Source organism: Schistocerca piceifrons, chromosome 8, assembly GCF_021461385.2.
Source record: "Schistocerca piceifrons isolate TAMUIC-IGC-003096 chromosome 8, iqSchPice1.1, whole genome shotgun sequence".
Taxonomy (NCBI): Eukaryota; Metazoa; Arthropoda; class Insecta; order Orthoptera; family Acrididae; genus Schistocerca; species Schistocerca piceifrons.
Genome location: NC_060145.1, coordinates 348,151,805 through 348,173,856, shown reverse-complemented (window position 1 = coordinate 348,173,856; position 22,052 = coordinate 348,151,805).

Below are 22,052 nucleotides of genomic sequence, written 5' to 3'. Positions count from 1 at the left end.
TTTTTTGAAGTATTAATTATGATGATAAATAAATGATTAAAGTATTATTCTAGGTTTAAGTAACATAATATTGTGATTCTTCAGTTTCTCCCGGCGTATTTCTAGCTTGATCAGTCCATGGGTGTACTGTCGGTCCATAGTGACCAACGGGCACAATATCTCGGCGATCAGACATGTCGCCATGGTCAGGTGCGTTGATGAACTGAACTCCTGAGGGTTCCAGCTCACATTCTGCTGGCTTCTTCTGACAGCTAATGAACGGTTTACTCAATAGCATTTCCTTCAGCATGAGATCATCTGATACGGATAGGAAGTGGACATCTTTATCGTAGTGTTTGTCAGAGGTGTGTGTGGGACGATGGTTTGGATCTTCTATTTCCAGAAATTAACTGCAGGGCGTGGAGTGTTTCCCTGGCAACTATAATGGTCGAGCAGTGCGAGGGGACGCCTATGCGGTCCTCGCTGTAGGTTTGGTTCCCCCAGTAGTCGGATGAGGCGGTTAGTACATGAATCTAGTTTGGCACGAAATCGTCGGACGATGTCTCGATGGCGCTGCATAACCTCCAGCTCGTCGGCAGTGTCATGTTGGTACCGATACGGGAACCTCGTGGGAACATGATAGATCCGACGCAGGATCATGTTTTGCAGCGTCTGTAGCCTGCGAATGGACCCGTGGTCTAGGGGTAGCGTCTTTGATTCATAATCAAAAACGTATTCGGTCCCGTGTTCGATCCCCGCCATTGCCTAAATTTTGATAAATAATCAGCATCCGGCATAAGAAGTCATGATGATCTCTCCATTGGCAAAAGATTCCGGAATAGTCCCCCACTCGGATCTCCGGGAGGGAACTGCCAAGGGGGAGGTTACCATGAGAAAAAGATTGATTAATCAACGAAAGGATAACGATCTAAAAGTCGGGGCGTGGAATGTCAGAAACTTGAACGTGGTAGGGAAACTAGAAAATCTGAAAAGGGAAATGCAAAAGCTCAATCTAGATATAGTAGGGGTCAGTGAAGTGAAGTGGAAAGAAAACAAGGATTTCTGGTCAGATGAGAATCGGGTAATACCAACAACAGCAGAAAATGGTATAAGAGGTGTACGATTCGTGAACCCGTGGTCTAGGGGTAGCGTCTTTGATTCATAATCAAAACGTCTTCGGTCCCGGATTCGATCCCCGCCACTGCCTAAATTTTGATAAATAATCAGCATTGGCGGCCGAAGACTTCCGGCATAAGAAGTCAGCCTCATTCTGCCAACGGTCTTGTCCAAGAGGGCGGAGGAGCGGATAGAGGTTCAGGACACTCTCTTGTCCTACGGGAGGGAAATTGCCCCTAAAGGCGGAAGAATCAGCAGGGATCAACGACATGAGGATGCAGAAGGCAATGGAAACCACTGCATTAAAGACACGTAACGTGTATCCACAGGACATGTGGCCTGTATTTGAAGAAGTGTCATGATGATCTCTCCATTGGCAAAAGATTCCGGAATAGTCCCCCATTCGGTTCTCCGGGAGGGGACTGACAAGGGGGAGGTTGCCATGAGAAAAAGATTGAATAATCAACGAAAGGATAACGTTCTACGAGTCGGGGCGTGGAATGTCAGAAGTTTGAACGTGGTAGGGAAACTAGAAAATCTGAAAAGGGAAATGTAAATGCTCAATCTAGATATAGTAGGGGTCAGTGAAGTGAAGTGGAAGGAAGACAAGGATTTCTGGTCAGATGAGTATCGGGTAATATCAACAGCAGCAGAAAATGGTATAACAGGTGTAGGATTAGTTATGAATAGGAGGGTGGGGCAGAGGGTGTGTTACTGTGAACAGTTCAGTGACCGGGTTGTTCTAATCAGAATCGACAGCAGACCAACGCCGACAACGATAGTTCAGGTATACATGCCGACGTCACAAGCTGAAGATGAACAGATAGAGAAAGTGTATGAGGATATTGAAAGGTTAATGCAGTATGTAAAGGGGGACGAAAATCTAATAGTCATGGGCGACTGGAATGCAGCTGTAGGGGAAGGAATAGAAGAAAAGGTTACAGGAGAATATGGGCTTGGGACAAGGAATGAAAGAGGAGAAAGACTAATTGAGTTCTCTAACAAGTTCCAGCTAGTAATAGCGAATACCCTGTTCAAGAATCACAAGAGGAGGAGGTATACTTGGAAAAGGCCTGGAGATACGGGAAGATTTCAATTAGATTACATCATGGTCAGACAGAGATTCCGAAATCAGATACTGGACTGTAAGGCGTACCCAGGAGCAGATATAGACTCAGATCACAATATAGTAGTGATGAAGAGTAGGCTGAAGTTCAAGACATTAGTCAGGAAGAATCAATATGCAAAGAAGTGGGATACGGAAATACTAAGTAATGACGAGATACGTTTGAAGTTCTCTAACGCTATAGATACAGCAATAAGGAATAGCGCAGTAGGCAGTACAGTTGAAGAGGAATGGACATCTCTAAAAAGGGCCATCACAGAAGTTGGGAAGGAAAACATAGGTACAAAGAAGGTAGCTGCGAAGAAACCATGGGTAACAGAAGAAATACTTCATTTGATTGATGAAAGGAGGAAGTATAAACATGTTCCGGGAAAATCAGGAATACAGAAATACAAGTCGCTGAGGAATGAAATAAATAGGAAGTGCAGGGAAGTTAAGACGAAATGGCTGCAGGAAAAATGTGAAGACATCGAAAAAGATATGATTGTCGGAAGGACAGACTCAGCATACAGGAAACTCAAAACAACCTTTGCTGATATCAAAAGCAACGGTGGTAACATTTAGAGTGCAACGGGAATTCCACTGTTAAATGCAGAGGAGAGAGCAGATAGGTGGAAAGAATACATTGAAAGCCTCTATGAGGGTGAAGATTTCTCTGTTAAGACGAAAGAGGAGTCGATTTAGAAGAGATAGGGGATCCAGTATTAGAATTGGAATTTAAAAGAGCTTTGGAGGACTTACGGTCAAATAAGGCAGAAGGGATAGATAACATTCCATCAGAATTTCTAAAATCATTGGGGAAAGTGGCAACAAAACGACTATTCACGTTGGTGTGTAGAATATATGAGTCTGGCTATATACCATCTGACTTTCGGAAAAGCATCATCCACACAATTCCGAAGACGGCAAGAGCTGACGAGTGCGAGAATTATCGCACAATCAGCTTAACAGCTCATGCATCGAGGCTGCTCGCAAGAATAATATACAGAAGAATGGAAAAGAAAATTGAGAATGTGCTAGGTGACGATCAGTTTGGCTTTAGGAAAAGTAAAGAGACGAGAGAAGCAATTCTGACGTTACGGCTAATAATGGAAGCAAGGCTAAAGAAAAATCAAGACACTTTCATACGATTTGTCGACCTGGAAAAAGCATTTGACAATATAAAATGGTGCAAGCTGTTCGAGATTCTGAAAAAAGTAGGGGTAAGCTATAGGGAGAGATTGGTCATATACAATATGTACAACAACCAAGAGGGAATAATAAGAGTGGACGATCAAGAACGAAGTGCTCGTATTAAGAAGGGTGTAAGACAAGGCTGTAGCCTTTCGCCCCTACTCTTCAATCTGTACATCGAGGAAGCAATTATGGACATAAAAGAAAGGTTCAGGAGTGGAATTAAAACACAAGGTGAACGGATATCAATGATACGATTCGCTGATGACATTGCTATCCTGAGTGAAAGTGAAGAAGAATTAAATGATCTGCTGAACGGAATGAACAGTCTAATGAGTACACAGTATAGTTTGACAGTAAATCGGAGAAAGACGAAGGTAATGAGAAATAGTAGAATGAGAACAGCGAGAAACTTAACATCAGGATTGATGGTCACGAAGTCAATGAATTCTGCTACCTAGGCAGTAAAATAACCAATCACGGTCGGAGTAAGGAGGACATCAAAAGCAGACTCGCTATGGCAAAAAAGGCATTTCTGGCCAAGAGAAGTCTACTAATATCAAATACCGGCCTTAATTTGAGGAAGAAATTTCTGAGGATGGACGTCTGGAGTACAGCATTGTATGGTAATGAAAAATGGACTGTGGGAAAACCGGAAGAGAAGAGAATCGAATCATTTGAGATGTGGTGCTATAGACGAATGTTGAAAATTAGGTGGACTCATAAGGTAAGGAATGAGGAGGTTCTACGCAGAATCGGAGATGAAAGGAATATGTGGAAAACACTGATAAGGAGACGGGACAGGATGATAGGACATCTGCCAAGACATGAGAGAATGACTTCCATGGTACTAGAGGGAGCTGTAGAGGGCAAAAACTGTAGAGGAAGACAGAGATTGGAAAACGTTAAGCAAATAATTGAGGACGTAGCACAGGAAAGGAATTCGTGGCGGGCCGCATCAAACCAGTCAGTAGACTGATGACCAAAAAAAAAAAAAAAAAGGCCTGGGAAGTTAGATGGGGGCTGCTCCTCCCCAGACCTCGCAGGCGTAGTCAAACATCGGGCGAAGGTACAGCCGGAAGGCCATTCTCGACGGATAAGGCGGAATGCTCATTTAAAACAGGGTAGAGAGCACCCATGCAGTTGATCTTAGCCTGGACTTCTTCGATATGCAGCCGCCAAGTCAGCTTATTGTCCAGGAGGACTCCAACGTATTTCACCGTCACCCGCCACGGTAGGTCGGTATTGTAAAGATGTAACTACCGTTGGGGCATCGTCCTCTTCCACGTGAAAATGATGGCGTGAGTCTTAGCAGGATTGAAGCCAAAACGCCATTTTGCAGCCCAGTCTTCCAAGGCGTTGCAGGCACTCTGGGAACTAAGACCTGTTTCCAGCGGCTTTGGGAGTAGATCACGGTGTCATCTGCATATACAGCCTTCTCCACACGAGGCACCGTCGGGAGGTCAGAGGTGAAGATCGTATACACGACGGGCCCAAGGACGGAGCCCTGGAGAACTCTTGCTGCGATGTGTCGTGCCGTTGAGAGCGCATCGCCCACCTTAACACAAAAGGTGCGGCCCTGGAGATAGGTTGCTATAAGCTTCACCAGGTGGACCGGGGGAAGTCGAAGCGGTGAAGCTTCCAGGCCTGGGCGAAGGCTGCAGAGGTAAGCACCCAGTTGAAGAAGGCCGCCAGTTGGACAACCGCCGACCAGGACAGATGCTTCAGGATCCTGCTCGTGATTTCATTCATGCCAGGAGCTTTAGATGCTGGTAGTTGCCTGATGCCTTCCTGGACTTCCTCCGGGATGATGCTGGGGACGTGTACTTCATCTTCAGCATCGTCTGTTTGAAGGATGGTGACAACGCGCTGCGGTCCACGCGATGCTGCAGGGGGCGAAAATTCTGCTGAAACACGTCCGCGATCATAATGACTTTGTCCGCAGGGCTGTACGCCGTCCTGCCATCGATGGTGAGGGGCGGCATCGAGGAGCGCCGGTTCGTCAGTTGACAGAGGGACTGCCAGCCTAAAGGATCCGGCGTGAAGGGCTGAAGTGTACTCGCCCAGAGCAGGTTGCGGTGGTCAGCAATTCCTGCCTTAATATTGCCTCGTAACTGGTTGATCCTCCTCTTGAAGCCAACATCACGAGTGATCCACCATTCCCTATTTAACCTGTTTCTAGTGTGGATCATATCGAGGATATGTTGCTGCAGATCAGGCGTCCGAAGAGCGGGATGCCTCGGCGGTGGGGTGGATACATGCAGTGCGTCACTGATGGCATCCGTAAGGCGGTCAGTTGTGTCTTCAGCGACTTCTTCGTCGTCGGCCATGACGGAGACGGCGTAGTCCACATGGTAGCGGAATCGATTCCAATTAGTTCTGCAAAAGTTGAGGAGTCCTGGGGTATGTGGCGGGGCGACCCGCAGACGAAATAACACTGGCAGATGATTCGAGTTTAACTCGTGAATCACCTCAGCGTCCAGGAATTGTGGGAGGCCCTTGGTGATGGCTATATCAATCACGTCCGGTCTGCCAGACGACAGGTAGCACGTAGGCTCCTCGGGTTCGCAGGCATAGGCATTTACTTCTTCGAGAGCCTGGAGGAGTCGGCGGCCTCTGTTGTTGGTGTTCAGCGAATTCCAGGCAGCATGCTTGGAATTCAGATCCCCGGCAATGAAGAGCTTCCCAGGATGGCGGAGGAGAGCCCGAGCATCTTCCAGGTCCAAGACGCGGCGCGGACTGCGGTACACCGAGATAAATGTAATGAGTCCGGTGTGAGTGTCGACAAGGACCGCCATCGGTTCGATGAACTGCGTGGTGGGCGGCCGGAGAGCATAGTGGTTGATGGAACGTTTGACGAAGATAGTGGTGCCTCCGCCCCAAGTAGGTCTGTCAGTGCGATAGCAGCAATAATTAGGAATATTCCTGCGTATGTCCGTTTTAAGAAACGTTTCATTGCCATGCAGATGTCAATATTATGGTCAGTAATGAAGTGCTGAAGTTCTCGCACGTCGTGGGTCAGATTGTCCGCATTGTATGCAACGATGCGGAGGTCGTCCAGTCGAGCCACTCTAGCCATGATGTGGCGCAGCTGAAGCATCCTGAGTTGCCCTGACGGCTCTGCAGGTCGTCGATTCCAGAGTGGAGGCGATGAGCGCTGGCAGTCGCTTAAGCTGTTTCGTGACTTCTGTTAGCGTAGATATGACTTGGGTAAGGAGACCAATCAGCGTCTGTAGCTCCTATGGCATGAGAGACTGCGCAGCCGCAGCCGGAGGCAGGTGAGTAGCGGGTGGCACAGGTCCCTGTGCGCGTTCATTGATGCAGCTGTGGGAGGCGGTCGCTGTACTGCATCGGTCATGCTGACACCCTTCCGAAGTATAGCCGAGCGCCGTTCCATCAGAGTCGACCAAGTCCTCTTGTCCATATTCGGCGGGGGCTGACGGCGGCGACGAAGCTCCGCAGCCAGAGTAGTCTTCTGGGCGGGGAGGGTAGGGGGGAGGAGACAACGCTGGCGTCTGCTCTCCTGTTTGTGTTTACGGCAGGAGCGGTAATTGGCTGGATGTGCCCCACCGCACAGGCCACAGATGGGCGGGTCTTCCAATTTGCAGGTGCATTGCTCGCTGGTGTGTCTGCCACCACACCGCACACACATGGGAGGCATAGTGCACAGCCGGGAAACGTGCCTAAATCCCTGACAGCGGAAGCATTGTACAGAGCCTCTCGATTTCCGCAGTTTCTCAATAGTCACACACAGGTTGTAAAACCGTGTGACTTGAAATATTGCTCGGTGGGTAGGCGTGTCAGGCAAGATAACCACCCTATGGCCAGTAAGCATCCTGTGAAAGTCCACGCGCGTGGCAACGGACCCCATGGACTCAAGCTCTTTCTTGACGTCTTCATTTTGCAGGGACTTCGGGATTTTCTTGATCAGAGCCTTGATAGTTGGTGGCCGGATAGCTGGAAACGTGTAGTTAGGGATGCCATCACGTCCCAACTTCTACATGACAAGGACGTAGTCGTCAGTCGCTGACAGATTAGTTTCAGCGTGTCCCCGCCGGTTTGCTTGATGTGGAAAGGCTGCGTACAATGCCAGTCACGAAACTGCTTATAGTCACCCGCAGAGTGCATCACTATGGGCGGCACCTTATGCTGAACTGGTGGCGGCTGTTTGTCGGCGTCATTCATTTCGGCGTCGTGGTCGGCTCGTTGCTGTCGCGCCTCTTCAGACGCGCTTCTTTGTCCATCACGCTGCCGTTGTCGGTCCGTTAAGGAAGTGGCTGCTTCCTCCAATGTTGCCCCAGTGCCCTGCAGTGGCTCGAAAGCATTGGAGACAGGGAGCTCCCTAGCGACGATAGGCGTTGCCGCCGCGCCTGGCGCTTCTTCGGTGGTTGTTGAAACCCATCCTCCTGTGCGTCCCTCCTCGAGGAACGGCGTGCTGGGGAGCGATCATGGACTGCCCCTCTCACCCCATCTTCTCGCTGGTGTCGGCGCTCGCGCGCATCTACGAAGCTGCTTGCGTCGGAATCCGAAGAATATTCCATATCGGCGTCCGTGTGCTGCTCTGCACCTTGGGTATTAATACTTCCCTTCGGCGCAGGTTGGTTCGTCATAGGCGCGCCGGCTGATGGCGGGGAGGCAGGCGGGGCAAGCCCCACCGGACCGCGGCCGGCCGGCGCGGGCGCTGCCGTCGCCGAAGCGGCAAGGCCTGGCCAGACAGAATCCGGCCTGCCGCTGCGACGGACGGCGCGGCGGTAGGCCGGGCCAGTCAGCGGCCAGGGACGCCACACAGGCAACGGCCGGCCGGCCGGAGCGACTCTTGATGCGTCAGCTGTTACACTGTGGAAGGGGCCGAGCCTCATTAATAAGCTTGCATGCGTAGCGCGATTGTCTTGGCGTTAGAAGATTTGGAATCTTCACGCGGGACACGTTATCTTTGTGGGAGATCATTTTTTTCTTTCTTTTTTTTTTTATTGAGAAATGAGTAGTTCGCACTAGCGAAACGAAATGGCACCAAGAAGAGAAGATGTTGGGTGCACGACATTAATAGCAAGAGAGAAAGCTTAGGAGAATACCATCGTCTGTGTATTGATCTAGAGTCTGACGAAGATAGGTTCTTCAAATATTTTCGTATATCGCGAGAATGTTTCGAGGAAATGCATCGCCTGATAAAAAGGTAGCACCGAAAGGGCAGAAGGAACTGGAGAAAGCCAATTGATACAAGGCACAGACTAGCCATTTGTTTGAGGTAAGTTTTACCGTTTGTAGCCTCTTTGTGCTTCAAATAGAAGTCATATAAATTATTCCATTTCAGTTTTGCTCTATTATATAAAAGGTTCGGCGGAAGAAAGTGCTATCCCACAACGTAGTTACGAGTGCAGTGATAAATTTATCTGCAGTGTTTACGAATACAGCAAAATGGTTCAAATGGCTCTGAGCACTATCGGACTCAACTGCTGAGGTCATTAGTCCCCTAGAACTTAGAACTAGTTAAACCTAACTAACCTAAGGACATCACAAATATCCATGCCCGAGGCAGGATTCGAAACTACGACCGTAGCGGTCTTGTGGTTCCAGACTGCAGCGCCTTTAGCCGCACGGCCACTTCGGCCGGCCACGAATACAGCAAACGATAGTAAGATCTAGTTCCGTATGTCCCGCTAGAGAGAACTTTGTACTTAATAGATTGTTTTGTTTCATTGTATTCATAACATTGTCATTGAATTTAAACAAACATATCTTTGGTCGTTAACTTATCTATTCGTTCTATCGGCATAGTTCATTTTAATCTTTTCGAGATACTTGACTACAGGCGACAGTCACCAGACCATAGCTTTTTCTTTTCGGTTAGGACGTTCAACAGTCTCAGAAATTGTGAAACAACTGTGCTAGGCAATATGGACTGTTCTACAGCTCAAGTATTTACCTACTCCTACAACAGAGATGTGGAAGAAATCTGAAGAAGGATTTGTAAAACTTTGGGGGTTTGCGGACTGCCTTGGAAGCATACACGGAAAGCCTATCAGGTTAAAATGCCCGAAGGATAGTGGATCCCAGTTCTTCTGTTACAAACAATTCTTTTAGCTAGTTCTCCTGGCGATCGTTGATCCATACTACCGAGTTTACAGTAGTTGACATTGGAAGTTATGGACGTCACAGTGACAACATTATTTCTGAGAATTCAGCTTTCTATCAACAGTATACCGAGGACAAAAGTATTCTACCTCCAAATCAGGATCGCGTGTACTATACAAAAAGTTGTATTCTCTCACCTCCTCTATAAGTCTTTCTGTGTCCCTGATGCGTGCACTACGAGCTGCAAGACAAAAACCGCCTCGCGCCACTGCTTCCAGTGTGACCACAGAGCAGTTGAGTGCGCCAACAGAGGCAAGCAGCCGCTCCGGCTTGCGGCGAATCTGTAATCTGTGACAACTCGGCGGCGGCCGTTGCGGCACGCCGCATGCCGGTGCGTCAAAGCCGTACTCTGTGTGACCGCCGCCATACAATAACGAGAGATTCAACAGTGAGGCCTGCCGGTTGCTGTTCAAGGCCACAGGCCGGACGGCCAGGCCGCGTTCTGTCTGCCCAGGCCTTAACTCGTCTACTCCCGAGGGCGGTCGGCTGTCTTAAGTCCCCTCCCCCGAGAGGCGTTCACTCCGCGGTCCGCTCCCGCAGAACGCCTCGCGAGGGGATGGGATTTAAGACGGCAACCCGCCCTCAGGAGCTCAGTTCGTCAGCACACCTGACGATGGCGACATATCTGATCGCCGAAATATTGTGCCCGTTGGACACTATTGACCGGCAGTACACCCGTGGACTGTTAGAGTAATGTAACATTATTTATTATTCCATAAAGTAGAAGACCCAAACATACGAAAGAAGGAAGCCACTAGCGTTACAGGTGACCTTCCAGCTCTCCGTTTGGGGACCATCTTCTACATAGAAAACATTTTACCACAGGCAGACCGAACAGGGCAGAAGTAGCCACACAGCAGCGGCAGTGGACAGTCTCTTCTTGTGAGCTCTGCAGAACTTTATACTTCGCGCTAACATCTGCACAAAATATTGGAGGAAGATGTTTAATAATACTTCTGTATTAAAAAGCCGTGTCTGATAATTACTCGCATTAGTAGCAGGAATTACAAGCCTTAATTATGGGTTTGCAGCGGTTGCCCAGCTTCACTTCAAGTATGTTGAATATAAAAAGCCTAGATGGTGTCATCGTCATATCGTTTAAAACAGAGAAGTGAGGATATTTGAAATGTGTTGTTCGGCACACGCACTGCTCATGACAAGGAAAGCTACGATCATTCAGTTCTCCTTAATGAACAATAGAATCAAATTAAATTTAATTGATTCTGTAAAGGAAAGTGTATCTTGCACAGTATACAGTCATTTATACACCTACCCAGTGTTACTGTTTGGTTTCAGAATCCACTTCTGTTTCCTTAGGTCTTGCATTCAAACGTAACGATGCTTATTGTAACAGCAGCCGCCATAGCCTTAATATTTTCTTAAAGTTTTAGTCCTAATATTATCCATGTTTCGTGGACGCTTTGCTACATCACTTGAGTATACTATATTTGTATAAAAAGAGTTTCTTGAAGCTACAAGGGCCCTGTATTTAAATAAGAAGTAATAACTTTATCAGTAAAAATCTAAAACTAGTGAAAGGTAGTGAATAAATATCTTGCCGGTTTCCTTCAGTTCCTCAAAAGCAAGTTTCCACTTTATTATAACTTAGCTTGAACAACTGTTCCAAACTGAATGAAGACATTTAACTCCCAAAATTCTTTCCTTTAGAATGTAGCGACTGTATACAGTAAATAGAAGCATGACATTTCAGGAGGAATTTCTCACGGTGTGTTCAGTCACGAATCTTGTTCCAGCGCGTAGAAGAAAACCGATATCAACGTAATCGGTGAAGTGCATTGAATACTGTGTTGCTAAATACAACGACCCAACTGTTTACCTACCAAACGATTCAGGAGACGTTCGATAACAAAATTAAATTTCAATTAGGGAAACACTAGGTCATGATTACTTAAGCAGTGCACTGTAGTTGAGTATAGTGTTCAAAGTGCAAAAAAGTGTTTTTTTATTCGCAATCACCATTTTACACGCTACGCCTGACAGACAAAGTCGTAGCACGATCGCAGTGCTCCACAGATTCGAGATCGCTCTCGAAAAAACTTACGTGTCGAGAACACTGAATATAGGAAAGAGGGGTATAGGGTCGTTATAATAGGTATAGATAATAAGATGTTTTCTAGTTTGTGATATTGAGTGTTAAATTTGATCTTTATTAAAAATTATCATCACTTGAAAATGATAATTTAAATGTAGTATTCCACCCATTATTGAATAGAGCGCAAAGGGACGCGTCTATTGAACGGGTCACATTAATTTTTTACCCATGTTTTAACAATAATATCTTTATCATTTATCGTGAGTGCATGTGCAGAAATTTCATGTTTTGCTTAACTGTGCATAAATTATTATTCGTAGGATAATGTATACGGTCTGACGGGTACCGTGAGAGAGAGAGACATTTCATTCGACGTATAACTTGCATTTGAAATAATTAACTTTAACTGAATTGAAAAAGTGTAAAAGCAGTGAAAGGAAGTGAATAAATACCTTGTCAGTCTCTTTCCATTTCTCAAAAGCAAGTTGTATATGGTAGTCTTTTATGTATTGTGAATTTCGGCAAACCAACCGAGGGCATACAAGGGCGCGAAAATGGCAGCTCATCGCACAAAGAAGCGGTGTAAGCAACCAGAAAAATAAAAAGTTGTGAATAATTTTAAGATTAGTGAATTAAGTTAAAGATAGAAACTGAGACACAGTGCATCAAGAAAAAGTGAAATTAAAACGTGTAAGTAGGCTGTTTAGGTTTTTATATTGGTAACGCCATGTAGCGCTATGTATGAAAATCACTGGCTGTGCTGTGTGCAGTCTGTGACTGGTTAGCATTGTTGTAATATTCGCTACTGTAGTGTTGGGCAGTTGGCTGTTAACAGCGCGTAGCGTAGCGCTGTTGGAGGTGAGCCGCCAGCAGTGGTGGATGTGGGGAGAGAGATGACGGAATTTTGAGAGCGGACAATCTGGACGTGTGTCCATCAGAAAGAGTAAATTTGTAATATTGTATATCATGGACTGAGATATATATATATATATATATATATATATATATATATATATATATATATATATATATATATAATGACTTTTGAACACTATTAAGGTAAATACATTGTTTGTTCTCTATCAAAATCTTTCATTTGCTTACTATGCCTATCAGTAGTTAGAGCCTTCCGTAGTTTGAATCTCTTATTTAGCTAGCAGTAGTGGCGCTCGGTGTATTGCAGTAGTTCGAGTAACGAATATTTTTGTGAGGTAAGTGATTTGTGAAAGATATAGGTTAATGTTAGTCAGGGCCATTCTTTTGTAGGGATTATTGAAAGTCAGATTGCGTTGTGCTGAAAATATTGTGTGTCAGTTTAGTGTTGATCAGAGTAGGCAAAGAGCGAAATGTCTGAGTACGTTCAGTTCTGCTCAGCTACTTGAAAATTAAATAATGTAAGAGGTTTATCATCACAGTAATTCATAAATTTTTCTAAGGGGACGTTAGATATGTCGACCCTTAGCCGAGGATATCTCACTGGAATCTTCTGATTTTTTCTTGTAGTTTGTGTAATTAGTGTAGCTATTGTTTGTTGCTAGCGCGTAACTATACAGAGAATTTACTTTGTAGATGTAGTTTTTCATTGTTGTACAGTAAAACAGTTGTGGCATGCATGTAGATTTGCACCAAGTATTTCGCAGCTGCGCTTGCAATTAACGAGATATTATTTTCAATGCTATGTTAATGTGTTTTCTTATTTTGCTCTTAAAATTGTGCTTTTCTATGTTATCGTGTGAAATATTGTGACAACAATGGCGTGTGAAAAACGTAATACTAGGCTGCAAAGTAAACTGAGAAATGACAGTGAAGACGAAAGCAGTGTGTTAGCGCCACCGTGTAATAAATTAACTAATGTTCAAAGTAGTAATTTGGTAACTGTGGATAGGGAAATGGAGCGACCTGCAAGTAATGGTGTAGACAGTGAAACAATTAGTGAACTGGGAAGCAATATCGATCTGTCGGTCGGCAACATCTCACCTCAGGAATCCGAAATGACAGGACACAATCTCAAAAATGCTCTAGATCCAGGTTTTGCGTCCTCACCGTTTTCTCAAATAAGTCAAGACACATTTTCTGCTTTTCAAAATGCGAATATTGCCGGTTCAAATGCACTGCCGAATAGCACTGAGGAACATGTTTCAGACACCAGTGCATTGTTATTACAGCTAATGCAACAAATGGGACAAAGGCTTCAAAAGTTAGACACAACGCTTGAACAAAATCAGAAACAAATGGGACAAAATCTTCAAAAGTTAGACACAATGGAACAAAATCAGAGACAAACACAGCAAAAGCTTCAAAAGTTAGACACAATGGAACAAAGTCTTCGGAAGTTAGACACCACGCTTGAACAAACACGTGAAGATTTAACTACTGATTTACATAACATTGAATCGAAATGTCAAAAAGTCTGTAATGACGTAAAAACACAAATTTGTGAGCATTTTCAACCTATTTTTTCGCGGCATGAAAATGCATTACAGAATCACGAAGGAACCATAAAAGAACTGCAAACTATTGTTACGAAAATCATGAGACCTTGCAAGCTAAAATTGACTCAGTTGCATCTATCGATTCGGTTACGCTACTTGCAAAAACTCAGGAAAACTTAAAGGACACAGTAGATACTCTGAAAACTGGTTCAGAAAGACACATGGAGGAAATTAGTTAATTATCACAGAAAGTAGTCGAACATTCGGATCAGCTAAATAATTTATCTACGAAGGTAGATGATAATCTGAATAACACAAAACCGGTAGTCTTTAATGACACAGAAGACTACAAACAAATTAAGAAATTCAAACAACACCAAAATCAAATTAATACGCAACACCAAAGAGAAATCCGGGAAGTACAAGATAAGTTGACACAGGTAATACAAGAATTACGTATTTTAGAGGACACTCGCGTTACAATACGGGAAGAGGAACATAGAAAATAATAACACGGGGCACTTCGGAAATTATGAAAGAAATTTGCAAGGTACACCGAATTTTGAGATGGAACCGCCGATACGAAGTAACAATGACCGATATGCGACTTGCCGACATGATGATTTTATCTATAAGCTGTTTATTACTACACGTAAATTCAAAACATTTAAGAATTCTGGCAACGACATTCATCCACAAGCATGGCTTCATAAATTCTCTCATTGTTTCCCTCTCAACTGGTCATTAGAGCACATATTAGAATTTATATGTGGCTATTTAGAGAATGAGCCAGCTGTAAGAATGCGATCAGTCATTCACGATTGTCACAGTGAAGGAGAATTTTATCATGCCTTCCTCTCAGCATATTGCTCTCAAGCTACACAAGTCCGAGTAAAACATAGCATCATAATGATGAAACATTTCGAACAATCTGAATTTTCCAGTCTTGTGAAATATTTTGAAGACATGTTGCATAAGAATCAGTACCTGTCAAACCCATACAGCCCCTCAGAACTCATCCGCATTTTCTTAATCAAACTGCCTGAACATTTACGACATATTATTTTGGCAGGACGTTGCAAAGACGACACTGAAGCTTTTCAGGGACTCTTACAAGAATTGGAAATTGACACTGACAATCATGGGACGCGAAAACAGGAACACAACAATTACAGGTCACATACGTCACAATTCCGCGATGACAGAAATAATAAATGGACATGACAAGGCAATTCTTACAACGTAAATCGTGATCAAAACAGACACCACCCGTATGACAACCGTTGGCAGAGTAGTAATATATACAGGGAAAGATCACCTCTCTGTGGTAATGATTATCGCAGAGACAATCAGAGAAACAGACAATATGGAAACCAAAATAATTATTATCAAGGGAGACAGAATAACGTCAGAAGCAACGGTCCACCGGGAGAAATTCTCCACCACATGACCGACAAAAAAGAAACTATGTAAACTACCGACAAAACGACAGACCTGAATTGCATCATAACTGGCGGGAGTGAAATAGGGCAGGGCCCTCTCAACAAGGTGAATTGCTAGAAGTTAGGTCTCCTAATCCCAATAAGGACGCTCGCCAACAAGGAGACAGACAATGACTCGCACCGCAGGCAGCCACATGCGCCGTTTGGCTCAGAGAAAAATAACATAGACGCTAACCTTGAGAAAAATTCCAGTATTCCTTACCGACGTATACCGCATGATAATTGCGTTGAAATTGAAACTCTGCGTACTAGGAAGAGTAAAGGATTGCACCACATTTCACATGTAAAACCATTTATTGAATAATAATCTGCTTTTTAACTTAGTCTTTGCTATAAAATTTTTCACTTCACGTTACTACTACCCCTTGTCACACTTAGAAACTGTCAAGAACCTAGGCAACTTAGACAAGTAATTACGAATGCATTGTTATAGTGAACATACGACACAGTGTTGTTATTTCTACATTCTTCCTTGTTAGTTGCACAATTACGTAACGAATATTCGGCTTACATACTTAGAACATATACTGCTAATGAGATTTTAATGCAACATTTTGGTTTACTTGAAAAGACATTCTTTATTTGAAGTATTTTCTGTGAGATTAAAGATGACTTAGTATTTGGTTTCTTTGACAGCTACACGATTATATCACGACGCTGCTAATATGTGACACAATTTACATTGTTGCTTTTGCAGTATATCTGTTTTATATCTGCACAGTTTTTATGAATTCTTCTGGAAAGTAAAACATGTTTTAGTAGTAAGTTTTGTGGTATAGCTACAATGAGACAGCCCTTTTCGTAGCGCAACAATACATTACAGTATAGTACTTTCTTGATCACGGTACTGTACGTAATAACTACGATATCTGTACGCATAGCATTTCACTTTTGTTTATTACGAGGTAAGTACATTGACTTCTACAGAACTTTGCTTACAGACGACGATAATTACTACACTTAGCACGTTTTTACCTTTAAGTAGTGACAGAGATTATCTTACAGCAAGATGCACATTTAGCGCTCCAGGACACGCATTTGAGTGATTAATTTTCTACTTAAAACATTTATTTTTAAAGATTTTTGAATTACAAAGATACAAAGGTTTTCCGTGATACATTTCATTCCATTGCTGTAATCTGTAACACCTGAGGGTATAATTATATTAATCCTCAGGGGGGTACACGCTTACTTTGTGTACCATGTGTTTGGCAAGCACAAGGAGCACTAGCAAATATGGTATTTGCTTAGACAACTTAACACATCGGTACCATATTTCTCTAACACATAGATTACACAGCTATCTTATCATTTAACTGAGAGAGACAAACATGTTTTTTTTTTTTTTTTTTTTTTTTTTTTTTTTTTACTACATCAGTGACAGATGTTTACGCAATTACACAGTTGGATAACTTCACACTTATGAAATTGTATTTTGTCTGTACTTCGTGAACTGTTCATATTTTTTCGGAACCATTGCTATATTATGAGAGCTTTGAATGATGAATTTGGTATGGGATCATGATTTTTAAAGTACGTTTGAAGTAGATGGCATTATTTAAATGAGCAGGGAATTTTATTAGGGTTTGAAATTACTGCAGAATGCTACGACGTTTTTGCGATTTGACTGAGGTGTTACGATGTTGTTATTACGGCGACGATGTTTATTATGCTGTTGAGGTATGTTTATGATCAATAAGCTGATGCTATATAAGGAATTTCATTATGCTACTATTATGATGAAATATTGAAGTGTCGACGCCAGATTGACGTGTCGACGAATATGTATATGTGTAATAAGGTAAGGAATAATGAGTAGTGATTAGGGACTCTGATTTGTGAAAAAGGATGTTGGAAACCAAGAATCGTACTTGGTACCAAGAATGGACTTGTTATGAAATGTGTCTGTATGCATGAATGTATCACAATGCCAGCGAACATTTTTTGGACACTGTTATATTTATAGGATTTTGTTTCTACACATCTGTAATGCAAATTCTCAATCTGTGTAATTTTTTCTATATGAGACTGTCTCTACTGTCGTAAATATTTCGGTAAGAAAGCTAAGTGACCTTGACGTAATGTGTCGTGGGTGCCCAGCAGTGCCACCTGCCTGGAGAAAAAGCCATTAGGTGCAGAAAAAAGACGACATTAACCTCGCTATTGACATTCCTTTGTAGATAGCATCGCAAATACGACACGCTCATTACTTGGAAACATATCATACTCTTGTGCTACTTACCGAAATGCTTATGAATTGATGGGAAATATTCTTACATTTGCACACCTGATTATGGCAAGTGTCTTTCTACAAGAATTGAGAGAATTTCTACTAACTTATGAAATGCCACATGACTATTGAATGATATTGTTATGCTTTGCCTTACATAGTTGGTTATTTCATTTGATATCTGTTTTCCAGCTGTGTTGCACCATTGGTTTTATAAAATAAAATAAAATGCATTTGCTAATGTGAACACTTTCTGTCAACAGATCTATTAAATAATAATTTTATGATCCACATTCTTCGGAAAAGGAACACTGGGAAAGGAAAGAATAATAAGAAGGGATTAATAACAGTAACTGCATACATAATTTTCTTTTCAACTACTTGGTAATCTTTTAGGTAGAATAACTTGTTGTGGTGCACCACTTTAATCACATAGACACTAAGATGTGAACAGACGTTTCCCTTGTCTGCATTGTTGACTTTAGTGTACTATCTTTCCTGCTTGAGCTTTGTCATGTTTAGAGATAAGTTACAGCATTTGCTGCTGCTGTTTGTCAGGCATAGTGTTACTGAATTTCACTTTGTATTACTCTGTTTAGCCAGTTTTACTACTGATTTATTTTTCTTTTTGCTGCACATTGGCTCATATTAGTTATAATGTTGCATCTGCTTTGCTAATTTATATTTATTGCTGCTTGCTTTGCCAATTTGCATTTTTTGTCATTGCTGTTTGTGTTAATTGTTTTGTGCTGCTGCATTGCCTCGTCCCTTAGTTTATGCATCTGCGCTCAGTAGATTTAAGTTAACTTAAGATGGGGTAGGCTATATAAGAGAACGAGTTATGTTTAATTGGAAGAAATGCATTGACAAGCTATACAAAAATGGTTTGGCCAAAGAAAAAAGGATTTTGAAAGAGGATATGAACAAAAAGCAGGGTTTAGGGACGACAGGTTTAGGTAGGATTTTCTTGGAAATAAATGATGAGGTAAGATAATGGAAAATAAATAATGAGGCAAGAAATATGTGAACATACAAATACAGAAAGCATGCTTGGATAGGATTTTTTTGGTGGAAACAAATGTTGAAATAAGAGGAAATGCCTATGGAATGAAGTTTTAGGCTGGACTGCAGTACCAAATGTTACACTGAAAACAAACCCTGTCTTCCCATTTGTATTATTCCGCTATGTGTTTGTATACCCTTGTGTATTTGTGTTCTTCCTGTCTGTATGTGTTTACCTGATGAGAGTTATGCTGTCGAATTTTTCTAATACTATGTTATTTACTTTGTAAAGATGTTTAGACATTAATTATTCTGTTTTGTTTTAATGCTCACGTGTGAAGTTGATGTTTTGAAAGTTATTCTGATCTTTCATGTATGTACTTATGTCATAATTCCTGTAACACTGATGTATCTGTTTATTTCTATTCTTTTGTAAAGCTTGTACTACTACAAATGTTATCTGTATTGTTATGTTCTTTAACGATGTATTTTGTACCTTTGTAAGTGTATTCTTATGTTGTAAATTTATAATTAGACACCAGATCTTAAAATTAAGTTTCATTTCACTGCACACGTTTTTGTTGGTCATAGTACACGCAGAATATGCGAGGAAAAAAAGGGAACTGGTAGCATTTGCACGTGTGTTGATAATTCAGCAGGGGATTGGTTAGCAGCATTGCTGGCTCTAAGGACAATTCCAAAAACTTTGTGAGTGCACAAGTGGTGGTTTATGGACTTGTTATATTCTCTGCAAGACTCTTCGATGGTGATTGTGCACCTGCACAGTCGCAACAGATGGCTGTTGGCCGTCTCTACAAGGATTACAGTGGATCTGCATCTTTGATGGCCCACCAATACCATTATTTCTACAAGGACTGCAGTGGGTCTGCACCTCTGGTGGCCCACCAATACCGTAATCTCTACCAGAACTACAGTGCGTCTGCTCTGTGATGACCTACTTACCAATATTCTTCTAAATTTCGACTGACTCTGCAGTGGGTTTGCTCTGTTATGGCCCATTACCTGTCTGCATGTCAAGAGTCAGCACTGTCTTTCCGTTGGAAGGACAACACTACTTCTTCAAGACTGCATGGAAATCCTCTACTTCCGTGTGCATTTTCTTTTACTGATCAGACTTTGAGAAAAAAAAAACACTGCAATTTTACTGTGATGAATGGTCAGGACTGTCTTTATGGACTGTGAGAAAATTTTAGCTTTTGACCAACATTGTATCAATAAGTTTGTGCATTTGATATCTTTGTTATTCTAATTATGAAATTTTTCTTCAAATCTGTATTGGCCACTGCCCAAAACAATTTGTAAATTTTTTGTGGGGAGCAGGGGGCTATGTAAGTAGGCTGTTTAGGTTTCTATATTGGTAACGCCACGTAGCACTCTGTATGAAAATCACTGGCTGTGCTGTGTGCAGTCTGTGGCTGGTTAGCATTGTTGTAATATTCGCTATTGTAGTGTTAGGCAGTTGGTTGTTAACAGTGCGTAGCATTGCGCAGTTGGAGGTGAGCCGCCAGCAGTGGCGGATGTGGGGAGACAGATGGCGGAATTTTGAGAGCAGACGATCTGGATGTGTGTCCATCAGAAAGAGTAAATTTGTAATACTGGATATCATGAACTGATATATATATATATATATATATATATATATATATATATATATATATATATATATATACACTCCTGGAAATTGAAATAAGAACACCGTGAATTCATTGTCCCAGGAAGGGGAAACTTTATTGACACATTCCTGGGGTCAGATACATCACATGATCACACTGACAGAACCACAGGCACATAGACACAGGCAACAGAGCATGCACAATGTCGGCACTAGTACAGTGTATATCCACCTTTCGCAGCAATGCAGGCTGCTATTCTCCCATGGAGACGATCGTAGAGATGCTGGATGTAGTCCTGTGGAACGGCTTGCCGTGCCATTTCCACCTGGCGCCTCAGTTGGACCAGCGTTCGTGCTGGACGTGCAGACCGCGTGAGACGACGCTTCATCCAGTCCCAAACATGCTCAATGGGGGACAGATCCGGAGATCTTGCTGGCCAGGGTAGTTGACTTACACCTTCTAGAGCACGTTGGGTGGCACGGGATACATGCGGACGTGCATTGTCCTGTTGGAACAGCAAGTTCCCTTGCCGGTCTAGGAATGGTAGAACGATGGGTTCGATGACGGTTTGGATGTACCGTGCACTATTCAGTGTCCCCTCGACGATCACCAGTGGTGTACAGCCAGTGTAGGAGATCGCTCCCCACACCATGATGCCGGGTGTTGGCCCTGTGTGCCTCGGTCGTATGCAGTCCTGATTGTGGCGCTCACCTGCACGGCGCCAAACACGCATACGACCATCATTAGCACCAAGGCAGATGCGACTCTCATCGCTGAAGACGACACGTCTCCATTCGTCCCTCCATTCACGCCTGTCGCGACACCACTGGAGGCGGGCTGCACGATGTTGGGGCGTGAGCGGAAGACGGCCTAACGGTGTGCGGGACCGTAGCCCAGCTTCATGGAGACGGTTGCGAATGGTCCTCGCCGATACCCCAGGAGCAACAGTGTCCCTAATTTGCTGGGAAGTGGCGGTGCGGTCCCCTACGGCACTGTGTAGGATCCTACGGTCTTGGCGTGCATCCGTGCGTCGCTGCGGTCCGGTCCCAGGTCGACGGGCACGTGCACCTTCCGCCGACCACTGGCGACAACATCGATGTACTGTGGAGACCTCACGCCCCACGTGTTGAGCAATTCGGCGGTACGTCCACCCGGCCTCCCGCATGCCCACTATACGCCCTCGCTCAAAGTCCGTCAACTGCACATACGGTTCACGTCCACGCTGTCGCGGCATGCTACCAGTGTTAAAGACTGCGATGGAGCTCCGTATGCCACGGCAAACTGGCTGACACTGACGGCGGCAGTGCACAAATGCTGCGCAGCTAGCGCCATTCGACGGCCAACACCGCGGTTCCTGGTGTGTCCGCTGTGCCGTGCGTGTGATCATTGCTTGTACAGCCCTCTCGCAGAGTCCGGAGCAAGTATGGTGGGTCTGACACACCGGTGTCAATGTGTTCTTTTTTCCATTTCCAGGAGTGTATGTATAAGGACTTTTGAACACTATTAAGGTAGTTTGATTCTTTTATTTAGCTGGCAGTAGTGGCGCTCGCTGTATTGCAGTAGTTCGATTAACGAAGGTTTTTGTGATGTAAGTGATTTGTGAAAGATATAGGTTAGTGTTAGTCAGGGCCATTCTTTTGTAGGGATTATTGAAAGTCAAATTGCTTTGCGAT